This window comes from Arvicanthis niloticus, chromosome 13 (genome assembly GCF_011762505.2).
Source record: "Arvicanthis niloticus isolate mArvNil1 chromosome 13, mArvNil1.pat.X, whole genome shotgun sequence".
Taxonomy (NCBI): Eukaryota; Metazoa; Chordata; class Mammalia; order Rodentia; family Muridae; genus Arvicanthis; species Arvicanthis niloticus.
Window position 1 is genome coordinate 53,574,097 of NC_047670.1, and position 7,289 is coordinate 53,581,385.

Sequence of the window (7,289 nt, forward strand, 5' to 3'; positions counted from 1 at the left end):
AGAAAGAATCTCATAGAAGCTTCTCAGAAGTCAGAGGCCTGACAGGACCCACCTAGTCACCCCAGATCTCTTACTGGGGATTGCTGTGTTTGGATAAACTTCGCTCACGAGGCTATCTTTCCTCACGTTTATTTATGCTCCTCTTTCTGCATCCTCACGGGGTTCCACTGTGAACAAACTTCCCTGCATCCTCCTCTTTCACAGACACAGTTCCCAGGTTACCCATTAGTGTAGCCAGTCCCACACAAGGACCCCATTTTCACAGGGGCTGTGTGATGTCTGCATTTGGGTTTCCTGGCCCCAATGTCCCTTCTTAGCTGTGACTTTCCCCCTTGTCCACCATATCATTGCCCTTGTTGGAAACTAAGCTGTACTATACCCTCTCAGCTTCCTGTCCCCTCGGCACCCTGGACTCTAGGTTTGTGGCTCTGTACTGGATAGTTCTAAATCAACTCGGCAGGAACTAAAATCATCTGAGAGGAGGGAATCTCCATTGAGAAACTGCTTCTATAAGATTGGGGTATGGGCAAGCCAGTAGGACATTTTCTTAATGCGTGATTGACAGAGGATGGCCCAGACCATTGTGAGTGGTGCCATCCCTTAGCTGGTGTCCTGGATTCTATAAGAAAGCAGACTGAGCAAGCCATGGGGAGCAAGCCCATAAGCAGCACTCCTCCATGACCTCTGCATCAGCTCCTGTAGCCAGGTTCCTGCCCTGTTTGAGTTCCTGCCCTGATTCCCTTCAGTGATGACCAGCCAGCAATGGGGAAGTATACGCTGAATAAACCCTTTCCTCCCCAGCTTGCTTTTTGGTCATGGTATTTTGTCACAGGAATAGAAACCCGAAGACAGGCTGCAATGCTACTCCTCACTCAAGCTTCTGAGAGCCATGAGGATCCATGCTGCAGTGCCCAGATTTTAGTGCCAACCCCTCCCACAAGCTTCTGTCCCCCTGCATCAGCAGGGCACCCACTCCTCCATCTCATCATCACTGACCTGTTCCAGCCCAGACCCCACAAGCTGTCTCCCACCTTCCTACCAGCAGCAGGGTCCCAGTTCAGCTGCATGCTTCAACAGGAAAGAAGAAAGGGGCAGCTTAAAATGAGAGAGGATTTATTTCCCTCAAAAACCATAAGAAGAGGTCCAGAGGTGGCAGTCCAGGCTGGCAGGTGGCTTCATAAGGTCAGAATCTACAGCCAACTGTCGTCCTCCCCAGACACCCTCAATAACCACTCTGCTGCCTCCTCACAGACCAAAAGAGCTGTTTGGGTACCATCCCTCACATCCTCATTCCTCCAACTAGAAAGCAAAGAAAGAAGAAAAGGGCATGTCTCAGGCTATTTAGGATCCCTCCATAAAGTCACCTGGCTATTCCTTTTTTCTTTTGATATGTGAACATGTGTGGTATATGCGTGTGTGCACACATGTGATGGAGGGACAGCGTGCAAGCATGCAGAAGCCAGAGAAAGATGTCAGGTTCCCTACTCTATCACTCTGACTTGTTCTCTTGAATCAGAGTCTCTCAGTGGATCTGGAGCCAAGTCAGCACGCAGGGAGTGATTGCCATTCTGGGGATTACAATAAAGTGTGAGGACACTTCCAACCTTTATGTGGTTTGAAGGAATTAGAACTCAGCCCCTTCTGTGTGTGCAATAAGAGATCTTGCTTGTTTAGCCACCTCCCAAGCCCCTCTGCCTTACTTTTACAGAAGAGTCACACTGAACCTGTAGTTCACAAGTTAATAGATAGGCTAACAGTGAGACCCTGGGATCCTCCTGTCTTTGCCAGATCTGGAATTGAACTCAGGACCTCAGGCTTACACAGCAAGCACAATACCCAGTCTGCCCTACCCCCCAACCCCCGCTCAGCCTGGATGGCATCACTCACCTAGGTGACACCATGATCCACCTAGAGACCACTCCCTCACAAATGCTAAGGACCTGCCAGGGAGCTGAAGAAAAAAAAAAAAACCATCCCCCATGGTATCAGCCTTACTGGTGGCTCAGATTCTAGTCTTCTCATTGGCCAAGAGCTTAACAGGTATCTGACTCCAAGTTCAGTCCCTACATCACTGAACGCTTCCCCTCCCAACTGATAAAGGGCACAGGGTAGGAAGAAAGCTCAGAGGGACCCAGCTGAGATAAGGACAAGGAATGGTGTCTTACTGCTGTTAACAGACACCATGACCACAGCAACTCTTATACAGACAACATTTAATTGGGTCTGGCTTACAGGTTCAGAGGTTCAGTCCATTATCATCAAGGCAGGAACATGGCAGCATCCAGGCAGGCATGGTGCAGGAGGAGCTGAGAGTTTGACATCTTCATCTGAAGGCCACTAGGAGAAGACTGGCTCTCACATTGTTAGGAGGAGGGTCTCATTGGTCACCCCCACAGTGACAAACTTCCTCCAACAAGGCCACACCTCCTAATAGTGCCACTCCCTGGGCCAAGCATATTCAAATCACCACACATAGTTTTGTGGCTAGTTTCTGGGGGGCTCAACCAACAGCTACTCTTCCTAGGGACATCCCATCCACCATGACACCTGACAAAGCTAGAAGGTGCCAATCATCTATGGCTCCTTTCTGAGCCCACTTCCACACCATCCCCTCTTCATAGCCCTCACCTCCTCCCTGGGCCCCTGATCTATGCTATGTTCTCCCATGACGCAATGGAAGCCATCTGCTTCCCTGGCTATTCCAGCACCATTGACAGTATCAACAGCAGCCCACACAGCTCCACACGGGTCCCATCAGATACCTTCTGCACCCGTCTCTGCTGACAGGGTTACCAGTACCTGGGATTTCTCAGGGCTAAGACAAGGACAGAGCTGGTCACCTTATCCCCACCCTGCTCTTCCTCAGAGCAACTCAGCCTCTGGGCTGAAGCCAGGCCTGATTTGAGGTCTATGCTAGGGCCAGTGTTTTAGATCATAGCTTTGCTGTGCAGGTTGTGAGATTCATTCAGACTGGAAGAGCCTGAAATGACCTGACCTTCACAGGACAGCTTCTGTGGAAGGGAGGAGGAAGGGAAAGAGAAGGAGAAGTGGCCATTTCAGATACAGTTGCACACAGTAGGTTTGATAACAAGTGGCCATTTCAGATACAGTTGCACACAGTGGGCCTGATGACATTTCCATTGATGATGGACCACTAATGCCACAGCAATTGCACAAGATGCCACGGCCAGCCACCGGCTGACCTTGAAGCTGCCTCAGCTTGTGTAAGAATCTCTTATGGTGATCGAGCAATGAGGAGCCTTCCTAACTCAAGACGAATTTCTCAGAATGAAGGAATCCCTTCCTTAAGCAGTACCTGAGGGGAAGGCAGAGCACAGAGGATGCTGGGAACAGTCCATCTTTGAAGTCTCAAGAAGTTTGCTACCCAAGGAGTTTCTAAATGTAAGCCATATCCTCGCACATGCCTAAAACGGTCCCACTTTTCTGGTAGACGTGCTGACATCTATTGACATCTCCAGATGGGCCCAGCAATCATGCCTAACATGCCTCCAACAGAGATCCACACAGGAAATGTGTGGTGACTGATAGTGTGGTCATGGAGCCAAGAGACCAGAGGCAGTGAAGCAGGAGTCTGGTAATGAGTAAATGGGAAAGAACAAGGGTGGCTGGAAGAAATAGGAAGTTAACCCCTGTTCCCTGACCTGGAGCAATCCCAAGGTGTGTGTGTGTGTGTGTGTGTGTGTGTGTGTGTGTGTGTGTACATGCATGCATATACAGAGTATGCATGCATGCATATGCTGTGAGCTAGAGGATCCTTGCACTGAATGACTCCAAGTGGGAAAGCCAGTCGCCCTAGGATAGGCTTGAACTATATATCCACTGTGGTCTCCTGAGAAGGCGGCTAGGACCCCTGTTTCATAGGACACAGCATCTCCTGAAAATAAACTAAAACTAAAACTTTAATGTAAAGGGAGGTCCCCTTCGTACGGCCTCCTATCAACCACGATCTCTGTAATCTTGTCATACAGCCTTGAGCGTACCTCAAGACCTGTGGCCCAAAGGAGCTCCAGGCCGCAGAGCCCAGGGAGCAAAGCATTTTGTCCATAATTACACCGTGATCATGGCTAGGTGACCTAATGCAGGTCTCCTTATTGCCTTGCCAGAACGGGCCCTTAGGGACAGCCAGGAGAGCCGTGTAAAGCCCATGACCACGTACAATGCCCATTTCCCCCACCCCGCCCCCGTGGGAAACGGGTAAGGCAAGATTCTCTGTTTGTTCTTTTCTCAAATGTTCTGTTTGCTCGTTTCTCAAATGGGTTTCGCCAAGATCTCTGATCTTTCTCAGAAGACAGGCTAGGTGTCACCTCGAGGAAAGGACGTGTGATGTTTGTAGAACACCTGTGAGAAGCTCTTTCTAGAAGCCCTGCTTCCCTTCTGTTCTACGTTAATGTTTTTATTAAAGAACTGAACATCTAAATGTCCATTTGAGAAGGCTTTGCCTAGCTGTCTTCGCGGCCTACATGTCTGCTTGGGGGAAGCAGAAATCAGGGTTAGAAATCCACTCCGCCTTGGAATGATACCCCTCCCCAACCTTGTGCGGTGTAGCTCCAGTACTTGGTGACTAGACACTGCAAAGAACAGGGGACCTTTTGTGCCCTGAACAGCAAAGATGCCATGTGGGACAGAGAGCAGGAACAAAGCTGTATACAGACAGCAGAGTACTCCTCCTCTGGCCCTGCCTGTGATACCCAGTCATGTCTGTCTCGGCACCACTACAAGAATCTAAATCAGCTTGGACTGAGAGGAGAAAGGCAGAGTGTCTTCCCAGTTCTGGTCACAGGTACAACTGGGTACCATCTATCAACGGAGCATCCAGATATCAATGGGGTACCAGATATCAATGGAGTATCTATATATATACTCCCCAGAATCACAGGGCTATGCTGAGTCCCTGAGGCGCAGGAGTTCTGGGGTGGTACAAAGTCCCCAGCAGGTGTTGGGCCACTGATGAGGATTCACAGAAGTGGGGGGTGGGGGATGGGACCGCCTGCCCTGGCTGAGCTGTGGCCACCTGCGCCTTCCAAGCAGTGATTGCACACTGGGACCACACAGCAACCAGACAAGAGACTCTTGCCATTACTTACATGTGTGAAGGGACACAGCAAGGGTCACCTCAGCTGTGGTGTAAACACAGGATAAAACCACTGACATCTGGGGGACAAACAGACATTAACTAAATTGTGATCCCAGCCCTTTGGCCTCCCAATATTAAGGACTGTTGAGGTGCACAGCCAGAAAGAGTGTGGCTCCCTTACTGTTGACAATAGAACTATAAGTCCAGGTGCCCTTGTTCCTGGATGGTGGCAATGACAGGTTTCCCTTAGGAGGGACTGAAGGAATGACGGATTAGGACTGAGGGAGCCCATCGAGATGTAAGATTCTTGTTCAGAACAGGAGCAGGGGCCACATGGGCACTGGAAGGAACAAGCAAAGCCTCAGGCACCATGAGAGGGAGCAGCCCGGTATCCCTCTTAGTAGCATGGACAGGGTCCCCAACTGCAGTTGGAGGGATAGGACTGACTTTATTTCAGATGGATGGGGGGCAGGTGGAGAATCTGGCAGGCTGGTGAGGAATGCTGGCTCAATACTGCCAGCAAACCCAGAATTTGCAACAACAGCTGACCGTGAGCTATTGTTAAGTTTTAACTGGGGGAGGGGTGGCTGAGGCAAAGTCTCACCCTGCAGCTTAGGCTTCATCTTGAACTTAGAGCAATCCTACTTTCTCAGCTTCCCGTGTGATGGGATTGCAGGTCCATCATCCATCACCCCAGTTTGAAGATTGGGAGTTAAAGGAGTTTGAAATCCTCCCACCTAAAAGATTAGCCACTGATTTCTTTTTTTGGTTTTTTTTTTGGGGGGGGGGGTTTGTTTTGTTTTGTTTTGTTGTTTTTTGTTTTTCAAGACAGGGTTTCTCTGTGTAGCCCTGGCTGTCCTGGAACTCACTCTGTAGACCAGGCTGGCCTCGAACTCAGAAATCCGATTAAAGGCGTGCGCCACCACCACCCGGCTAGCCGCTGATTTCTGATTTAAATGCACAACCAACCACCGACAGCTCAACCAACACAGAGAACACACTGCTGGATGTCACTGCTGTGTAAGGGGGAAGTGTATGCTGAGGGGACAGGGAGATGAAGTGGAAACTTCTAGTTTCTTTGGAAGGTCAGTTAAGACAAACGATGGTTTGCTGGGGCACACAGGTGAAAGGATGTCTTGCTAAAGTGGACACGAGAAAGAATGTTTATCTGAAGCAGACACGGGTGAAGAGATGTTTTGCTATAGCAAACACGTGAAAGGACACTTGATAAAGGAGTATACATATGACCCCACAGACGGGGGAGGGAAGCACTGAGCATTGGTTTGTTTTGCTCTACCTTGCTATTCCTCGCTAACAACACGCGTGTATTGGTTCGCCTTGCATAGCATTGTTGAGCTCAACTTGTGGAAATGTTGCCATTGAGAGAAACTCACCCAAGAACTGATCATGAGGTTCCTGCAGCAGCTTGCCACTTCCAAAGGCCTCAGGCTGGTTGGTGAGCTTTGTGGTTTCTTCAGGACTGAACTATAGCTGCTGGTTTGTATTTGGTGTTTGCTACGGGTCTGAACTGCTACCAAAGAAGATTGTGCTCACCCCCAAAGAACTATTGCTGAACAGGTCCACTTCCCCCACAGCCTAATAACTTTTCTCTTCCACTACCTCTGCTGGGTGTTGGGCTAAAGGAAAGGTTGAACCCTTATTTAAAGTAGGTTGCAAATAAAATGTATGCCTACAGGGAAATGACATGGGACCCTCTAGAGAGGGCCTTTCTTCTCAGCTGCTGTCCCCCAGCATTTATCTTATGACATTCTACTTGTTTCCATGGCAGCCTTGTAAACCTTTCCTGAAGGTGTCTCCTGGCTTGGGGGTGTGTCATGGGTTGAAGGTGTCTCTTTCTTTAGGAGTCTTGGTCCCTATGCTTGCTGGTTAGACTTTATTGTCAACTTGACACACCTGGGAAGAGTATGAGCCTCAGCTGCCCAGATCTGTGACCATATCTGAGAGGAATTATCTTGACTGATGATGGATATGGGAAGACTCAGCCCACTGTGGGTGGCACCATTCCTTAGTCTCATGGCTCTAAGCGATATGAGGAAGCTATCTCAGCGTGAGCTTGAGAGTGAATGGGTAAGCAGTCTTCCTCTATGGTGTCTGCTTTGACTTCTTGCCCTGACTTCCCTCAGTGATGGATCATGACCTGGAAGTGTAAACCAAATAAAGCAACTTTTGTCCC